The sequence below is a fragment of the Aquarana catesbeiana genome, linkage group LG02 (genome assembly GCF_042186555.1).
Source record: "Aquarana catesbeiana isolate 2022-GZ linkage group LG02, ASM4218655v1, whole genome shotgun sequence".
Lineage (NCBI taxonomy): Eukaryota > Metazoa > Chordata > Amphibia > Anura > Ranidae > Aquarana > Aquarana catesbeiana.
Genome location: NC_133325.1, coordinates 693968624 through 693988438, shown reverse-complemented (window position 1 = coordinate 693988438; position 19815 = coordinate 693968624).

The window sequence follows — 19815 nt, the reverse complement described above, 5'->3', positions numbered from 1 at the left end:
CTGTGGGTGACATCGCAGGATCCTGGGGACAAGGTAAGTAACGCCACACCAGGATCCTGCAATGTCCCGAGTGTGGCTCGGGGTTACCGCTAATGGTGCTGGAATTAACCCCGAGCCACACTCGGGATTACCGTCAGGGAGGCTACCTGACAATTGCGCAGTCGAGCAATGTGGCTCCCAAACAAAATTGACGTCCTTTTTGTCCCACAAATAGCACTTTCTTTTGGTGGTATTTGATCTTCTCTGCGGTTTTAATTTTTTGCGCTATAAACAAAAAAAGAGGGACAATTTTGAAAAAAATGCATTATTTTTTACTTTTTGCTATAATAAATATCCCCAAAAATATATATATAAAAACACTTTTTTTCCTCAGTTTAGGCCGATACATATTCTTCTACATATTTTTGGTTAAAAAAAATCACAATAAGCGTTTATTGATTGGTTTGCACAAAAGTTTTAGCGTCTACAAAATAGGGGATAGTTTTATGGCATTTTTATTAATATTTTTTTTTTTTTACTAGTAATGGCAGCGATCAGCGATTTTTATCATGACTGCGACATTATGGCGGACAGATCGGACACTTTTGGCACTATTTTGGGACCATTCACATTTATACAGCGATCAGTGCGGTTAAAATTGCATTGATTACTGTGTAAATGTGACTGGCAGTGAAGGGGTTAACCACTAGGTGGTGCTGTAGGGGTAAAGTGTGTCCTAGGGAGTGATTCTAACTGTGGGGGGGGGGGGCTATGTGTGACATGACACTGATCACCGCGACCGATTACAGGGAGCTGTGATCAGTGTCAGTGTCATTAGGCACAACGGGGAAATGCTTGTTTAATGTTTTTAATGCTTGCAGCATTTCCCCGTTCTTCCTCACCGTGTTTTTAATGCTTGCAGCATTTCCCCGTTCTTCCTCACCCTGAGACGATCGTGGGTATCGTCCGCGGGACCCTCGATCACGCTCACGCGCCCACAAGCCGCCTCTTAAAGGGCAACATACAGGTACGTGCCCTTTAGCCGCAGTATATCTGCGTGAGGCGGTCGGGAAGCAGTTAACTGATGCTGGGGAGGAACTGACTAACTGAAGGAAAAAAAAACTGACAGATCAGGTCGGAGGTGCTGTACTAACATTGGATTGTTAGTACAGCTGCTCCAATTTGAGCTGTCAGGTTTTTGTTCCCCTGCTGTTCTATTGTGTTTTGACAGGGAGAGTGCTGATTGGGAGCCAGTCAGCAGACCTTTTTCGGTCATGCATCTTCAACAGAAGCCAGCCAAACGGCCTGTTTACGGCATAACAGTAAAACTGTGTGTGTTACACAAAAAAAAAAGAAAAAAAATTGATGTAGGGTCCCTCCACAATCTATACCAGGCCTTTCAGTCTGCAGCAGGATGTTGGCAAACCAGCCAAATTATTCTGCCGGTCCGATATTGCTGAACATACAAATTTCAGGTCAAACCCTGCTTTAGGCCCAACCCAAACATATCCATAGTATTTTTTTAGTCAGGGCTCAAGGGGAAGTATCTGTCTCTCCAGTATAACCCCTATTAGCCTGACCTCATACTGACTCCCTACATATTACCTTCCCAATTCCAGGCCAGGGGTCTTCTGCCAAAATGGCAAAGGACCTGAGAGAGGACGTTGGCATTCTGGTATACTCACCCCCATCTTTGCACCACTGTAAATGAAAAATTCTGATGGTTAGGAAACACCTGTTGTTCTGTGAATTCCTGTCCTTATTTTGTGAAAGGAGACCATGCTCTGACACCAGCTAATGGCCTGGACCAACAAGTAATACAAGCCACTATATTGCGAGACACTCCCTTTTTACAACTCAATTTATTTATTTTTTTTGTAGTTAGCTTCTGACTCAAGTACACAACAGAAGCGTGGTCCGTCACTTCCGCCGTTTGGAACGCCATTGGCGTCTCCAAACACATGGTTGTGTACTGCATAGCTGCTATGAAGATTTTACTTGTTTTTACTTTGATTTTTGATTACATTTTTGGCATACTTCACTATGGGAGCCTTTTTCTTCTTTTAATCAATGGTACTGATGCTTTGATATGATCAATTCCACATCGAGTTCCCCACAACACATCCACTAGTACCTGTATAGGTCCACAGAAATCCTGATTCATCATCGTTCGGATTGAAGCCATGGTCTTGAGACTCTCCATTGGCATCTTCCGTTTAAGAGCCTATGACTACCTGTAATGGGGGTCATTGGATTCTGGTGAGTAGGATGTGTGGCTGGTGATGGTGGTGGAAGATCTACTCCTTTGCTGTTTGCCGAATATTGGAAGATTTATATACACATATTGTTTATTTGGACACTTTATCATTTATTATTTTTTGATTGTGTGAATCTTTGATTTTTCGAATATTTGATTCATCATTTTGGACTCTTCAACTAAGCTGTATATAAATAATATCAAATTCATATTTTGTTGTGTTTGTGGTCACATGTTTATGCAATTCAAGCACTTTGTTGCACTTGCACTTTTATTATATTCACAGAGAGCGCGGTTTTGATTAATTAATTACAATTAATTTTTCACACAACATAATGCTCTTCTTCCCCAATTAGCTGGGATAAGACTGCATGCAGGTAATGTTTTGAAGCACCAGTTTGCACCAGGAACTCTTTCTTAAAGTCTGGGTCTAATGTCACAGCCTCTATTTTAGGGTGACCAGACATCCCCGAACTGAGGACACTGTCCCCAGAGTAAGAATGGCCCTTGTTTTGTCCCTGGATTCAGTGGCATCGCTATAGGGGTGGGGCGGGCCGCATTCGGGTGAATGGCTCTGTCAGTACCGTGTTCTTCCCATCTCCCCGCCTTGTGCTTAGAGTCCACCCCCTCCTGCTAATCTTCTCAGACTCGCTGGTATACTGGCCACAGTAGAGCCCGCCCCCTTTCTCTGCCCTCCTTGTCCTCATAGCAGGGGGCACACTGCCTGGGCTATGCCGTGCTGCTGGGGTAGGAGGATGTCCTTGGATGAGAATCAGGGAGAGGGCAGGCTTTACTCCTGCTGGAGAGTCTCCTCTGGATCACCCACTTCTGTTCTGCACCATCTTCTGCCTGCATGATGACATTGGATCAGTGAGTCTAGGAAACTGTACTCACCACATTCCTGGAGGGGGGCACACAAATTCATTTGCACTACATCTGTACCTACAGAGAAGGGGGGTTCTACTACTAAGGGGTCTGTACTGGGAGAAAGGGAGGGGGGTTCTACTACTGAGGGGTCTGCACTGGGAGAAAGGGAGGGGGGTTCTACTACTGAGGGGTCTGTACTGGGAGAAAGGGAGGGGGGTTCTACTACTGAGGGGTCTGCACTGGGAGAAAGGGAGGGGGGGTTCTACTACTGAGGGTTCTGCCCTGGGAGAAAGGGAGGGAGGTTCTACTACTGAGGGGTCTGCACCAGTGGCGTTGCAAGGTGGGGGCGGGGGGTGCGGGCTGCACCCGGGTGACACCCGCCAGAGGGGTGACACCCGTGTATAGCAGAACCGCTGACACCGCCTCCCGCTCACTCTGTGTCCCCCGTGGAGTGGACTGAAGCTGCCTCCTCCTCTGTTTACATCCAGTGAGGAGGAGGAGCCAGAGTGACACACACCTCTGTGTGTATACGTCCGCCGCCACGATGTACTGAGGTCTGTACACTCTAAGTAGATTAGTAGATGGACATGTGCAGGGGGGGGCACTATGGGAGGGGAGAGGGGTGCTTATACTGATTGGGGGTCTGCACTAAGGGGAATTCTATACTGATGGGGGTCTGCACTAATGGGGGGATTCTATACTGATGGGGGGTCTGCACTAAGGGGAATTCTATACTGATGGGGGTCTGCACTAAGGGGAATTCTATACTGATGGGGGGTCTGCACTAAGAAGAATTCTATACTGATGGGGGGTCTGCACTAAGGGGAATTCTATACTGATGGGGATCTGCAGTAAGGAGAATTCTATACTGATGGGGGTCCGCACTAAGGGAATTCTATACTGATGGGGGGTCTGCACTAAGAGGGGGTGTCTATATTGATGGGGGGTCTGCACTAAGGGGTGATTCTATACTGATGGGGGGTCTGCACTAAGGGGAGGTTATATACTGATGGGGGGTCTGCACTAAGGGGAGGTTATATACTGATGGGGGTCTGCACTAAGGGGGTGATTCTATACTGATGGGGGGTCTGCACTAAAGGGGGGGTGTCTAAACTGTGGGGGTCTGCACTAAGGGGGGGATTCTATACTGATGGGGGGTCTGCACTAAAGGGGGGTGTCTAAACTATGGGGGTCTGCACTAAGGGGGGATTCTATACTGATGGGGGGGTCTGCACTAAGAGGGTGGGTTCTACCCTGATGGGGGGGTCTGCACTGAGGTTGGAGGTCTATACTGATGTGGGGTGTCTGTACTGATGGGGGGGGTCTGCACTGAGGGTGGAGCTCTGTTCTTAGTGAGGGTAATCTATACTGAGGGAGAGGGATCTATACTGCGGGATCTGTAGTTAGAGGGGGGGGGTCTGTACTGAGGGGGAACTATATTTGGTGGAGGGCAGGGGGGTGACACCAATTTTTTTCACCACCGGGTGACACCAACCCTAGTGACGCCACTGGTCTGCACTGGGAGAAAGGGAGGGGGTTCTAATAGTGAGGGGTCTGCACTGGGAGAAAGGGAGGGGGGTTCTACTAGTGAGGGGTCTGCACTGGGAGAAAGGGAGGGGTTCTACTACTGAGAGGTCTGCACTGGGAGAAGGGGGGGTTCTACTACTAAGGGGTCTGCACTGGGAGAAAGAGGAGGGTGTTCTACTACTGAGAGGTCTGCACTGGGAAACAGGGAGGGGGGTTCTACTACTATGGGGTCTGCACTGGGGAAAGGGGGGGTTATACTACTGAGGGGTCTGCACTGGGACAAAGGGAGGGATTCTACTACTGAGGGGTCTGCACTGGGAGAAAGGGGGGGTTACTACTGAGGGGTCTGCACTGGGGAGGGGGGGTTCTACTACTGAGGAGTCTGCACTGGAGAAAGAGGGGGGTTCTACTACTGATGGGTCTGCACTAGGAGAAAGGGGGGATTCTACTACTGAGGGGTCTGTATAGGAGAAAGGGGGGGGTCCTACTACTGAGGGGTCTGTACTGGGAAAAGGGGGAGGGTTCTACTCCTCAGGGATCTGCACTGGGGAAGGGGGGGGGGTTATACTACTGAGGGGTCTGCACTGGGAGAAAGGGGGATTCAACTACTGAGGGGTCTGCACTGGGAGAAAGGGGGGATTTAACTACTAAGGGGTCTGCACTGGGGGAAAGCGGGATTCTACTACTGAGGAGTCTGCACTGGGTAAAGGGGGTGGGTTCTACTACTGAGTGGTCTGCACTGGAGAAAAGGGGGGTGGTTTACTACTGAGGGGTCTGCACTGGGGAGGGGGGATTCTACTACTGAGGGGTCTGCACTGGGAGAAAGGGGGGGTTATTACTGAGGGGTCTGCACTGGGAGAAAGGGGGGTTCTACTACTGAGGGGTCTGCACTGAGGAAAGGGGTGGGCTCTATTACTCAGGAGTCTGCACTGGGAGAAAGGGGGGTTCTACTACTGAGGGGTGGGCACTGGGAGAAAGGGGGGATTCTACAACTGAGGGGTCTGCACTGGGGAAGGGAGGTTATACGTCTGAGGGGTCTGCACTGGGGACGGGGGAGATTCTACTACTGAAGGGTCTGCACTGGGGACGTGTAGGATTCTACTTCTGAGGGGTCTGCAGTGGGGACGGGGGGATTCTACTAGTGAGGGGTCTGCACTGGGGACAGGGGGATTCTACTACTGAGGGGTCTGTACTAGGGGAAAGGGGGTGGGGTTCTACTACTAAGAGGTCTGTTGGGAGATCGACGCTGGAACACAGACTTTGGGGTAAAACCTTTCGGGAAACAAAATATGCATTGAAAAGTTTTTTTCTCTATCTTATCTTCTTAACATTTGGTAGTCATATCCCAAAAAATTTGAATGCTATGTACACACGATGGGATTTTCCAACAACAAAACCGTGGATTTATTTCCGACGGATGTTGGCTCAAACTTGTCTTGCATACACACGGTCGCACAAATGTTGTCGGAAATTCAGAACGTCAAGAACGCAGTGACGTACAACACGTATGACGAGCCGAGAAAAATTACGTTCAATAGCCAGTGCAGCTCTTCTGCTTGATTTCAAGCATGCGTGGAATTTTGTGTGTCGGAATTGTGTACACACTTTCGGAATTTCCGACAACGGATTTTGTTGTCGGAAAATTTGAGAACCAGCTCTCAAATTTTTGTTGTCGGAAATTCCGACAACAAACGTCCGATGGAGCCTACACACGGTCGGAATTTCTGACAACAAGCTCACATTTGTTGTCGGAAATTCCGATCGTCTGTACTCGGATAAGAAGTATCTTTTTTTAATTTTTTATCTCATGGACGAAATGTGAGAAATAACTTATATATACTGTTGTGGGCAAATTCCTAGCAAGAATGGCAGGGACGCTTTGAAATAGTTGAAAAGGTGAGGAAGGTTAACTGTAGGGTCTACCAGACCACAAGGAGAAATCCCTACCCAATCTATCACGTTAACCCTGGAAGGAAATAGAGTAAGGTGACCAGATTTTAAAATAAAATCCGGGGACATATATTTTTTTTTTTTTATTGGCAAATGGTAAACTATTCCATAAACACATACCAAACATTCCATAAATACATACCACATATACTGCATATATAATTTGAGGAAAATATGCTTATAAAATAGTTTACCATTTGCCAGTTAACCTTCCCCACCTTTTCAACTATTTCAAAGCGTCCCTGCCATTCTTGCTAGGAATTTGCCCACAACAGTTGGCACCAACACAAGAACTCGATCACCAAGTCGAAATTCTCAGACTAAAGTAAGGAACTCTCGTTATAATGGGGACTGGTTATACAATTGGCTTTGAGCTTCTGTTGCAGCCTGCAAATGTTACCTGCTTTGCTCCAAAAGGGCGTAGTTTCTTGCTCCCATATTTTTTTAACTACATCCAGTAGCCCATAGGTGTGACACTTGTAAAACAACTCTTAAGCCTCATACACACGATCGGACTTCCATTGGACTTTTCCGTGGATTTTGGTCTGAAGGGTGTTGGCCGTGAACTTGTTCTGCATACACACGGCAGAACATTTTCAGCCAACTTTCACCAAATCACATGGTTTTTCAGCTCTTTACCGCCACCCTTTGGGCAACTTCTGCTATTGTTGTCTGATCTTTAGCATTGGTTCTGAGCATGCGTGTTTGTACTTTGGACTTTAGTCCTATGGACTTGTGTACACACGATCAGATTATCCTCCATCGGACATTTGTTGCCGGAAAGTTTGAGAGCATGCACAGCGAACATCTATCCGTTGAAAAAACTAAGACAATTGTCCAATGGAGCATACACACAGTCGGATTGTCCGATAAAACAGGTCCGTCGGACCGTTGTTGTCAAAAAGTCTGATCGTGTGTATGGGCCTTAAGGCCCCTTTCACACGAGAGGTCCGATCGTACCCTTCATTCTCAACTATGGGCAGTCGGTTGTAAACGGACTTGTGTCCGTTTACATCTGGCTACCTCTGGGTCTGATCCGATCTGGCAAAACAAAAAAAACGGAAGGGGATCTGTTCCCCTCCCTCTGGCCAGGTTGGATCGGAGGGCAGTCGGTCCGTTTACTTATGGCTGCCCATAATGCAGAGCGAGCTGTGTCCATGTCTCCTCTACATAAGCTGAGCCAACACGGACCTGTCATCTGGCACCAGCAGCTCAGTCCAGCAGGGGATCAACAAACAAATACCCTGCTTAACAAAACCAGATCTGGCCCATGTGAAAGGGGCCAAGGGGCATAAACCCCTTATATGACTGGGGGGACCTCTTATATGACTGGCTGACCATCTTTTTAATTCAACCTATTTTATGTTTATTGACCAAGCTTAAAGCAGTATTAGCCCTGGTTGACATTGGTACGATTTGACATGCGATTTTACATTTCAAATCGCATGTCAAATCGGCGGCAATTGCCGGCAATGGCACCGTCCTAATAGGTGCGACGCTGCATTTACGGCGCTGCACTGATTTCAAAAAGTAGTTTCTGTACTACTTTTTGTGATTTCAGGCTGCGATTTACATCTGATTTACATCTTTGCAGGTTTCTGCAGGTGTTTCTGAAATTGCGGCCGAAATCGTGACTGACATGTAGGAGTGAAATCGTCCAAGTTCAGCTGAACTCGCACGGCTTCATTCCTGCAGCTCAGTGTGAACCTGGGCTTAAACCCAAAACCAAAAATTGAATATATTGCAGTTTGCCACTTATTAGATCTAGTGGTTACATTTGTTTTCTTATTTTTTAGGCTTTTTTCCCTCTGTTTTCACCTGGTGATCTGACCAGTAGCACACCTCCTGTGGATACATTGGTGTCTCCACTCTGGAGGAAGGAGCATAGGAAGCACCTTTAGACAGCAGCATTGTCAGTCTGGAGTGCTAGATGTACTAGTAGATTTAAAAACAATAACAAATTTAAGCCAAACCCCAGCTAACACCTTATAAGCAGTTACAGCAAACAGTTTTGTTTCTTCTTTTGGAATAAAGGTTTTACATACGTAATCATTGTAAGCACACTGATCATTGTAAGCACCCCTACCACTGTTAAGTAGTTTGTTTCATCCCTGTAACTGACATATCTGCAAGAAAGCTGGCCAGATCACCAGATGAAAATAGAAGAAATCCTCAAAAAAGAAAATGAATCCAGCCATCACATCTAAAGCTTAGTAAGCTGCAATATAATAAATGTTTGCTTTTAGATTTAATACCACTTTCATGTTTATTTTTTTTTATGATGTACCAGAAATGTCTTTAGAAGTAGAATGCTAATGTAGCCAGGTGCTTGGCTAAGAATGAGAGTGACAGAAACACTGGCTGTAGCTGCTCTCTATAGCTGCTGTGCTGCGGTGCTGAACTGGTTAAAGGGGTTGTAAACCCTCGTGTTTTTTCACCTTAATGCATCCTACCCTGGCAGTCTCCGGCCCCTCAGCTTCCCCGTTTTACTTACCTGAGCGCCTTAATCTCTTCAGCGGGGACACACTATCCCTCTCTCCACGGGGTCTCGGCTCTTGATTGGATAGATTGATAGCAGCGCAGCCAGTGGCTCCCGCTGCTGTCAATCAAATCCAATGACGCGGGCACCGGGGGGCGGGGCTGAGTCCAACATTTGTGTCTGTAAACGCAAATGCTGGACTCGGGAGCTCCTGCAAGGTAACCCCCACGGGAGAGCGCTTCTCCTAGGGGGTTATCTAAAGCGAGGAGGAGCCGTGAGAGCCGCCGGGAGACCCCAGAAGAGGATGTTCGGGGCCACTCTGTGCAAAATGAGCTGCACAGTGGAAGAAAAAAAGGCATGTTTGTTATTTAAAAAAAATAAAAAACGATCCTTTACAATCACTTTAATAGTTGTAACAACAAGAGTAGGGAGCTGCTGAGCAGGAGTTGAATAGACTGAATCAAGCAGCAATGCACTGTGGGAAATGTAGTCCGGAGAGGAGACTCTGCTGTGGTGATCAGAAACCTTTGAACTACATTCCCCAGAGAGGAGATTGCCAGTAGGAGGGGAAAGAGCTGCATTTTTCCAAGCTGTGCAGGATTTAACTTCATCCTACCATGAGGGGGACCAGAGAGCGCACTCCGCTGTCCAGTGTGCACCATCACTGTTGCATATCAGGTGGCCTGAGTGGGATCTGGAGTGCTAAGGGGTGCCGACAGCTGGAGTTACCTGGGTCCAGAGCAGAGAGAGGACTAATTGCTGTGTGTCGCCAGATGGTGAGCTGCAATATCACTGGGACTGGTGAGCTGCTGCTGCGGTGATTTACTTTCTGCTGCTAGAGGGACTGAGTCCTTTAGGAACTGACCATACAGCTATACAATAGCCTTATTACTGTCTGTAGGTTTGACTGGGACTGTTGTCATGTGCACAAACAGTACAACTGGGCCTCAACGCTAGCCAGCTGAAGAGTTATGACTAAAGTCTGCCCCTTTACAGCTGCGACACAGAGACTTTTACCTATTACTTATGCTAAGAGGTACCTCTCAAGGGACATTGCACCATATCCATGATCCTAGAATGCACTCTAAAATAAGTATAAACTAGGTATAGCATTATCATTTACACTGCAGCCAATTCCTTATATGCTCTGTAAATTGCTGACTTTGCTGATTTAGGAGTTGACTGCAGTCTAGTGGTACAGAAGTCTATTTTAATTTACTTTGGCATAGTGATCATACTGTCATGCAGACTGTGCCTGGACCTACCTTCTGTATGCTCATTTATGCTCTAACCACCATTTATTGTAACCTGTACCAATACATTGAGTTCCTTCACCACTAAATGATCTTGTGTCTACCTCCTGATACTAGTTCAGTTAGTGCCGGTTCACACAGGGGCGGCACGACTTGCAGGTCGCCTCAGCGAGGCGACCTGCAAACGACTTCTGAGGCGACTTGCAAAACGACTTCTGTATAGAAGTCTATGCAAGTCGCCCCAAGTCGCCCCCAAAGTAGTACAGGAACCTTTTTCTAAGTCGGAGCGACTTGCGTCGCTCCTATTAGAACGGTTCCGTAGCACAGAACGGGAGGCGACTTGTCAGGCGACTAGGTCGCCTGACAAGTCGCCCCTATGTGAACCGAGCCTTAAGGTAAAGGTATCCACACTTCTACACGTGTGTTCCTATAAGTGCTTGCAGCAGTTTTCTTTCAACCAGGTGTGCCAGAGGGGCTAAGGATATTCACAGAGTTGAGGCAAAAGAGAAGAGGACCCAGTCAACCAAGCAGCTCCTGTAGGGGTAGCGCTAAACTTGTTTATGTACTTGGAGAAGTGTTGCAATGTAGTTGGAATTTTTGTGATTTACTTACTGTATATGAGGGAACATAAAACAGAATTTCATTAACATAATGATAACCAAAGTCCATTTTCTTCTGAGAGCTACAGCATCTTATAACTCATTGAACAATAAATTTTATTCTGCTATCAAGCATTTCTTAATATGCATGGCATTTTCTGTGGTACCATGGGCCGGTCAAAGCATGTTCTAACATATTCATGTATACTTTAGACCTCAAATTTTCTAAACAAAGAGCTAATTCACTATTCTTCAGACTTTTGGGGCCAAACTATGGCTAGTAGGTGTACAAAATGTCCCAACATCACTGGCCATTGGGAGTAAACAATGTCCCAAGGTCAGTGGTCAGTGGGATTAAAAAAACTACCTAACCTTTATGGTCAGCAGGAGGAAGAATATGGCCCCATTGTTAAAGTCAGTGTGAGGAATAGTGTCACCTCAATAGGTTCAGTAAAAGAAACCGTTCCCAATCGTTTGTACCTGAGAGTAGAATAGTACTCTGCTATGTTATCGGTGGGTGAATGGTTTCCCATCATTGGTGTCAGTGGGAGGGATTGTGGAATAGAGTAGGAGTACACAGGGAGTTAGGAGGAGGCCACAGCAGGCAAAGTCATGGGTCTAGCAGCAGTGGGTGGATGAAAGGACCCAGAAGGAGCCAGAGGATCAGTAGAGCAAGTGGCAGGAGGTTAGGAGTAGAGTAATGCCCTGTACGCACGATAGGATTTTCCGATGGAAAATGTGTGATAGGACCTTGTTGTTGGAAATTCCAACACTGTGTAGGCTCCATCACACATTTTCCATAGGAATTTCCGACACACAAAGTTTGAGAGCTTGCTATAAAATTTTCCGACAACAAAATCCTTTGTCGGAAATTCCGATCGTGTGTACACAAATCCGACGCACAAAGTGCCACGCATGCTCAGAATAAATTTAGAGAAGAAAGCTATTGGCTAATGATCCGTTTATAGTCCCGATGTACGTGTTTTACGTCACCGCGTTCAGAACGATCACATTTTCCGACAACTTTGTGTGACCGCGTGTATGCAAGACAAGTTTGAGCCAACATCCGTGGGAAAAAATCTATGGATTTTGTTGTCGGAATGTCCGATCAATGTCCGACCGTGTGTACAGGGCATATGAGGAGAGAGACTGCCAGCTGAAAAACAACTACACCGCAGGTAAATTCTTTACAAACAGAGTGTTCTGGATGAGCGTGAAGGATATTCAACATTCGAGCAGTCATTATAGGTCAACAACCAAAAGAAAAGGTCAATCTGCCCCAGCTGCACCCTTTCCATAACAACAAGGCAGGTGCCTCTCCTGCCTGTGAGTCAGCCCGGTCCTGCATATAATCTAGTTTCATTATTTTAGGCATGCAATAACTTTACACAGAGCTAATTGACAGGATTTACAACACAGGGATGTTCACAGGTGATACCTAAATTGTTGATTAGTAGGTATCAGATAATTTGCTCATGCAATTTGCATGGAATTTAGTGTAGCTTAAATTATTATGAATAAAGATATAATCCCTTTTAACTCTATCAGAAACAGATAGATAGATAGATAGATAGATAGATAGATAGATAGATAGATAGATAGATAGATAGATAGATAGATAGATAGATAGATAGATAGATAGATAGATAGATAGATAGATAGATAGAATTCATATTTATTTTTCTTTTCAATATATTTATTAAAGAGTTCAGAGAGTAAACAGAGTATAGTCCATTTTACAATCCTCCATAATATAGTAAATAGTGCAATAAAGAAGGAGAACAAGTCTCGGCGCAATGGTAATTTGTATGTGCAGGGTAGCACAATAGTAGGCATAGACATAGATAATAGAAGGCTTCCCAGCAGTGGAATACCTACCATTTCTAATACCACTCTAATGCTTAGCATGGTTTATGTATAGGCTGAATTCACACAGACACTGACACCATATATTGCATAAATGAGGCATTTCTTTTTGCAACTTGAACGTGAACTGAGCCTTAGGGCTTAGCAGTTGGGTGAGATAAAACCACGCAGTTGAGCTGCGGTTTTACCACCCCCTCTTTAGCTACAAAGGCAGCAGAAGGGTGTGTACATATGCCGTGCCAAAAATGATCCCAGTTGAATGAGACCCATTAAACAAAATGGAGAGAAACTCCAACCATCACACAGCCACCTACATGTATGCCAGTGCAGGGTTCAAGGGGTTAAAGCAGGCGTGAGAAGGCAAAACAACCTATCCTCACCACCTGTCAATTACTCTCTGAAGAGGGATCCAACTGTGGATCGCTCTTGAGGCTGGGCTCACACATACAGTGCCTTGAAAAAATATTCATACCCCTTGAAATTTTGTCATGTTACAACCAAAAACTTAAATGTATTTAATTGTGATTTTATGCGATAGACCCACACAAAGTGGCACATAATTGTGAAGTGGTAGGAAAATGATAAATGGATTTCAAAATTAAAAAAAAAAATATCTGAAAAGTGTGGCATGCATTTGTATTCAGCCTCCTTTACTATGATACCCTTAACTAAAATCCAGTGAAACCAATTGCCTTCAGAAGACACCTAATTAGTAAATAAAGTCCACCTGTGTGTAATTTAATCTCAGTATAAATACAGCTGTTCTGTGAAGGCCTCAGAGGTTTGTTAGAGAACCTTAGTGAACAAACAGCATCATGAAGGACAAGGAACACACCAGACTGTCAGAGATAAAGTTGTGGAGAAGTTTAAAGCAGGATTAGTGTTATAAAAAATATCCCAAGCTTTAACATCTCTTGGAGCACTGTTCAATCCATCATCCGAAAATGGAAAGAGTATGGCACAACTACAAACCTACCAAGACATGGCCGTCCACCTAAACTGACAGGACAGGCAACGAGAGCATTAATCAGAGAAGCAGCTAAGAGGCCCATGGTAACTCTGGAGGGGCTGCAGAAATCCACAGCTCAGGTGGGAGAATCTGTCCACATGAGAACTAGTAGTTGTCCACTACACATGTCTGGCCTTCATGGTAGAGTGGCAAGAAGAAAGCCATTGTTGAAAGAAAGCCATAAGATGTCCAGTTTGCAAAAAGCCATGTGGGGGACACAGTAAACCTGTGGAAGAAGGTGCTCTGGTCACATGAGACCAAAATGTAACTTTTTGGCCTAGAAGCAAAACGCTATGTATGACGGAAAACGAACACTGCACATCACCTTGAACACATGGATGAAACATGGTGGTGGCAGCATCATGTTGTGGGGATGCTTTTCTTCAGCAGGGACATGGAAGCTGGTCAGAGTTAATGGGAAGATGAATGGAACCAAATACAGGGCAATCTTAGAAGATATTAGAGTCTGCAAAAGACCTGAGACTGGGGCGGAGGTTCACCTTCCAGCAGGACAACAACCCTAAACATACAGCCGGAGCTACCATGGAATGGTTTAGATCAAAGCATATTCATGTGTTAGAATGACCCAGTCAAAGTCCAGACCTAACTCTAATTGAGAATCTGTGCCAAGATTTGAAAATTGCTATTTACAGATGCTCTCCATCCAATCAGAGCCTGATCCATTTTGTGAAGACAAATGGGCAAAAATGTCACTCTCTAGATGTGCAAAGCTGGTAGAATTTGGAAAATTTCAAGGGGCATGAATACTTTTTCAAAGCACTGTATGCAAATTGGATGCAAGTTTTCGCATCCAATTCGCATGACAGGCGAGTGTGACCGGCCCTCAATGCAGCCGATTCACGCAGGTTTGGGGTGGCCGCGGTCCGCATTCAAAAAGGGTTCTGTGAATCTTTGGCCCCGATTCAGGTGCGAATTCAGGCACAAATACAAACCTGATTCACACCTGAACCGCTAAACAGGGACGCACCGGACCCCCTACTGGGAACCCGAGGCCGCACATGTGTGAACCCAGCCTCAGAGAGCAACACTACTGTGGACAAGCTCCAAACCTACAAGATGGTACATGTGAACACATATAGGCACAAGCCTATGAAGACCCACAGAGTGTTCTTGACTTCCTATACTCCAGGTACACTACTCAAGCTACAGATATACAACCTGCAAAACCAAACACAGCTGTAGAGGCAGTAAGAGTACAGTCATATGTGCCAACAAACTACAGAAAGTTTAGTGCCTAGGCAACAAGCATTTGAACAAGATAAGCCCTTGTTACCCATTGAAAAGAATAAATACAAAGAAAACACTGCCAGTGCAATAAAAAAAAAAAAACGAACTCTAAATTGGTTGTTAAGCAACGGTGCCAATATTCTTTTTAATTTAAAATATATGGTGGGGTCCATGTATTAACTAATGGCTATTGAATGCAATATTTGTGTCACATGACCATTTTCTATTATTGCATGCAATAATTAAAGAGCCAATTAAATAAGATAAAGTATCAAAGTTGTAGTAAAATAAAAATTGGTATATACGTAAAGTAAATATTGAATAAAAATTGTGCTAAAACATTAGAGTTGATTCACAAAAAAAAAAAAAAATAGTAATGATTTTTCATCTCATGGTATTTGCTGGGAAGCCGAGATCGTTTATTTTTTTTTATTTCAGGCTTCCCAGCCTAGAGGTGAGATGTGGGGTCTTAATGACCCAATATCTCACTGTAAAGAGGACCGACCATGCCATATTCCTATTACAAGGGATGTTTACATTCCTTGTAATAGGAATAAAAGTGATCATTTTTTTTAAAGTGGCAAACTAAAAAAAGAAAAGTAAAATTAACAATAAAAAAAAAAAATTTAAAGCGCCCCTGTCCCCTTATGCTCACATGCAGAAGCGAACGCATACGTAAGTCCCGCCCACATATGAAAACGATGTTCAAACCACACATGTGAGGTATCACCGCGAATGTTAGAGCGTGAGCAATAATTCTAGCCCTAGACCTCCTCTGTAACTCAAAACATGTAACCAGTAAAAAAATGTAAAACGTCGCCTGTGGGGATTTTTAAGTACTGAAGTTTGGCGCCATTCCATTAGCATGTGCAATTTTGAAGCATGACATGTTAGGTATTTACTTGGCGTAACTTCATCTTTCACATTATGCAAAAAAATTGGGGTAACTTTAATGTTTTGGGTTTTTTTAAAGCATGAAACCAAAAAAAACGTGTTTGAAAAATTGCTGTGCAAATACCATGCAAGATAAAAAGTAAAAAAAAAAGTTGAAACGACCGCCATTGTATTCTCTAGGGTCTTTGCAAAAAAAAAACATATATAATGTTTGTGGGTTCTATGTAATTTTCTAGCAAAAAAATGATGAATTTTACATGTAGGAGAGAAATGTCACAATTGGCCTGGATGGGAAGTGGTTAGGGGTAAGTTTTCATTTAATTCCTGAATGTTCCCATTTCCAAGGCTGAAATTACATCCTGATAAGGTTAGAATTAGTAATTGGACTCACTGATCATCCTACTGTGTCAGTAGTCTGGCTATATATGTGGCCTTGTAAAAGGGCAACATGGAATTCACTAAACCCTTCCAAAAAAACATATCAGGAGCCTCCGGTTTCTTCCATTTAAGAGTATAGCCTTCCCCCCATAGAAAAAGAATGCTCAGTAGAGTATTAAGAGCCCTAGAAGGCACCACCTCATCTACTAGACCCAGCAGGCAGACCCTCACCGTCATAGGTATCGATGTTACCAGAAGATCTGATATACAGGATGTGACCTCAGACCAAAACTCCTGGCTTTGTGGGCACTTCCAGAACATATGATCTTCATTGGCAGGTGAAAAGGAGCATCTCCAGCACTCTGCAGAGACTGAGTGGAAAATCCTGGCCAACCTGGCCGAGGTAAAATAGCTCCTATGTAGAAATTTAAATTGAATCAACCTTATCCCTGGCAGATACAAGGTTTGTAAAGGGTTGAGTCCATACGTCATCCCAGTCCTCCCTTTGTATGTCAGGTACCTCCTCTGCTTCCCACTTTTCTCTACATCTGATTATGGCCTGCGGTGTCTTTTTAAATAATTCTTTATATGTGACTGAAAGGGGTTTTACCAGCTCCTCATCCATTAGTAGGCTTTCCAAATCTGATGGCAGAGATTCTATCTTTACCTCCTTAAACTGCACTTGGAAGGCATGACATAGTTGGAAAAATCTAAATAGGTAGGAGTTAGGTATGTCATGTCTCACTTTCATTTGTTCAAAGGTCAACAGGTCCCCATAACAGGTAATGTCCCTCAGTGTTTTTAATCCCTTAATCGCCCAAATCAAAGGGTAGTTTGGGTGTCATCCACAACGGGGTAGAGGCGGAGACATCCTGATAACTGGGACACGCAAGTTTTACCGCAGATTCCCAGGCTTTATTGGTGGCCTTCGTTGTTAGAGTGAGTGGGAGATCCGGTTTATTTCCCCCATATAGAGCCAGTCTCAGGCTTATATAGGACCCCAAGTGGGCCGCGTCCAAAACAGTGGCCGAGTCCCCATCGTCCGCCAACAACCACCTATGGGCAAAAACTATCTGGCCAGCCAGATAATATTTCTGCCAGTCAGGCAAGGCTAACCCCCCCCCCCATCTCCAGGTTCCTGAAGCCCTTTGATTTCTATTCTAGGGGGTCTAGGCCCCCATAGGAAGGAACTGACAATGCCATCAATCTTTTTAAAATAGGATTTCGGAACCCACACTGTCGCATGTCTCAGGAAGTACAAAATGACTGGGAGCATCTTCATTTTAAGCAAGCTAATCCTACCCATCAAGGACAAGGGTAGCTTCGTCCAAGCCTGAACTTTCTGCTTAAGCAGTGTTAATAGGGGAAGTAACTTAAGGGATATATAATCCCGAACATTTGCTGTAATTTTTACCCCCGAATATTTAAAGGAGGACACACATTGTAGCTGGAGGGCCGGGTTCGCCCCCTCTTTAGCTTCCTCATCTACGGGTAGAATAGATGATTTTCTACAGTGTACCCTCAAACCGGAGAATGAAGCAAATTGATCAAGAATATCTAGTGCTGCCTGTAGAGAGGCATCCAGGTCTTAAAGAAACAGGAGCAAATCGTCAGCATATAGTGCAAGGGACTCATTGATCGTGCCCACCCTAATGGCTCCAAACTCTCTTGACAACCGAAGGGCAACAGCTATAGGTTCCATGGCAATAGCAAACAGCAAAGGGGATAGTGGACACCCCTGCCTAGTGCCTTTGCCAACACTAAAGAAGTCATACACTGATATCTTATTGCTATGTGTACGCGGCTTAACATTGCTAGTAATTTCCCATTTTTTTATCCCCTTCAGCCGGCTCCCCCCCCAGTCTATAGCTTTCCCTCTGTCTTATCTCACTTGCTGATAGCTTTATTACCATTCCCATACTATTGATTTGTATGTGTTTGCTTTTCTTTTTCCTTTCCCTCAGAGATTTTTTTTTTGTTTTGTTTTGTTTTAACATTTTACCTTCTGCTAAAACTTTTGTGAATCAGTACTGCTTGGACCTTGAAGAAGGGGACACACCCCAAAAGGTCGTCCATGAAAAATGATATGTTAGTGCAAATAAAAAAAGTATCATGGACAGTACTCAATTTTCTCTATCCCCTTCAGCAAACAATGTGTGAGCTTTCTGCTTTGTTTCTGAATGCACCAGGTCAGTAATATGTAAGGACAGAAGACACTTCGCCTCCAACAGAGAACCAAATGAGGCCCCTGTGGGAGAACTCTCGTGAACTCCTACACATTCCCTCTGCCCTGTCTTTAACAGGTACCCCATCCCCACTTCAGGAAGACCAGGCCATGGCGAAGTACGTCAGCAGCTCTGTTCCCCTTCTCCTCCCTCCCCTTCTGCCGGGCCAGCGAGAGAGTGCAGCACGCTTCGCACATGCACAGTAGGGGCCGGCTATGAAGCCGAAAGGCTACACTGCCGGGTTCCCTTACTGGCGATGGTGGTGGCAGCACCTGACAGCTGATGTGGTGCTGACAACCCTGGATTCCAGGACAGGTAAGTGTTCTAATGTTAAAAGTCAGCAGCTACAGTATGTGTGGCTGCTGACTTTTCATTTTTAAAGGGGCGGGCCGAACTCTGCTTTAATATAATTCTCGGTTACGTCATGATGCACACCTTTGTGGGGAAAATTGGAGGATCGTTTGTCCGATTTTCTCATAGTGTGTACTAGGTTTAAATGGCTAGGTTCACACTATTGGCAAGTGCACACTTTCCCACACTCGCATCAAAAACGCATTGCTGTTAGCAGATGTGCGGGTATTATTAACTCTTGATTGGCATCCCAACGTATTGTAAACCACAGTGTGTTTTCCGGTGCTGGAAACTGCATAGCGCTGTGCGATTTCCCTGCAGCTGCAATTTTGGAAAGGATGCAGGGACTTTTTCTCTGTTTTGCATAGGTACAGCAGCCCATTCAAATGAATGGACTGCTGTGCCCGCACAAATGTGGCTGCAGGGAAATGGCATAAGTATGACTTTTGCCGCATACACACAACCGGTTTTGCCGTCGGAATAAACTCAGCTCCGACGGAACTCCGACAGAATTCCATTCAAGTGGTCTTGCCTACACACGGTCAACCTAAAGTCCGACCAAAGTCCGACCGCCAAGAACACGGTGACGTACAACACTTACGACGGGACTAGAAAAAGAAGTTCAATAGCCAGTAGCCAATAGCTTCCGTCTCGTACTTGCTTCAGAGCATGCGTCGTTTTTGGTCCGTCGGAACAGCATACAGACGATCAGTTTTCCCGATAGGAATTGGGTCCGTCGGAAATATTTAGAACATATTCCATTTCTAGGTCCATCAGAATTTTCAAAAAAAAAAAAGTCCGATGAGGCATACACACGATCGGAATAGGCGATGAAAAGCGTCTGTCAGACTTTTTCTGTCGGACATTCCGCTCGTGTGTACGCGGCTTTAGCCTGAGAATGTTTCCATAGTTTCACAATATTCCTGTGTGCCT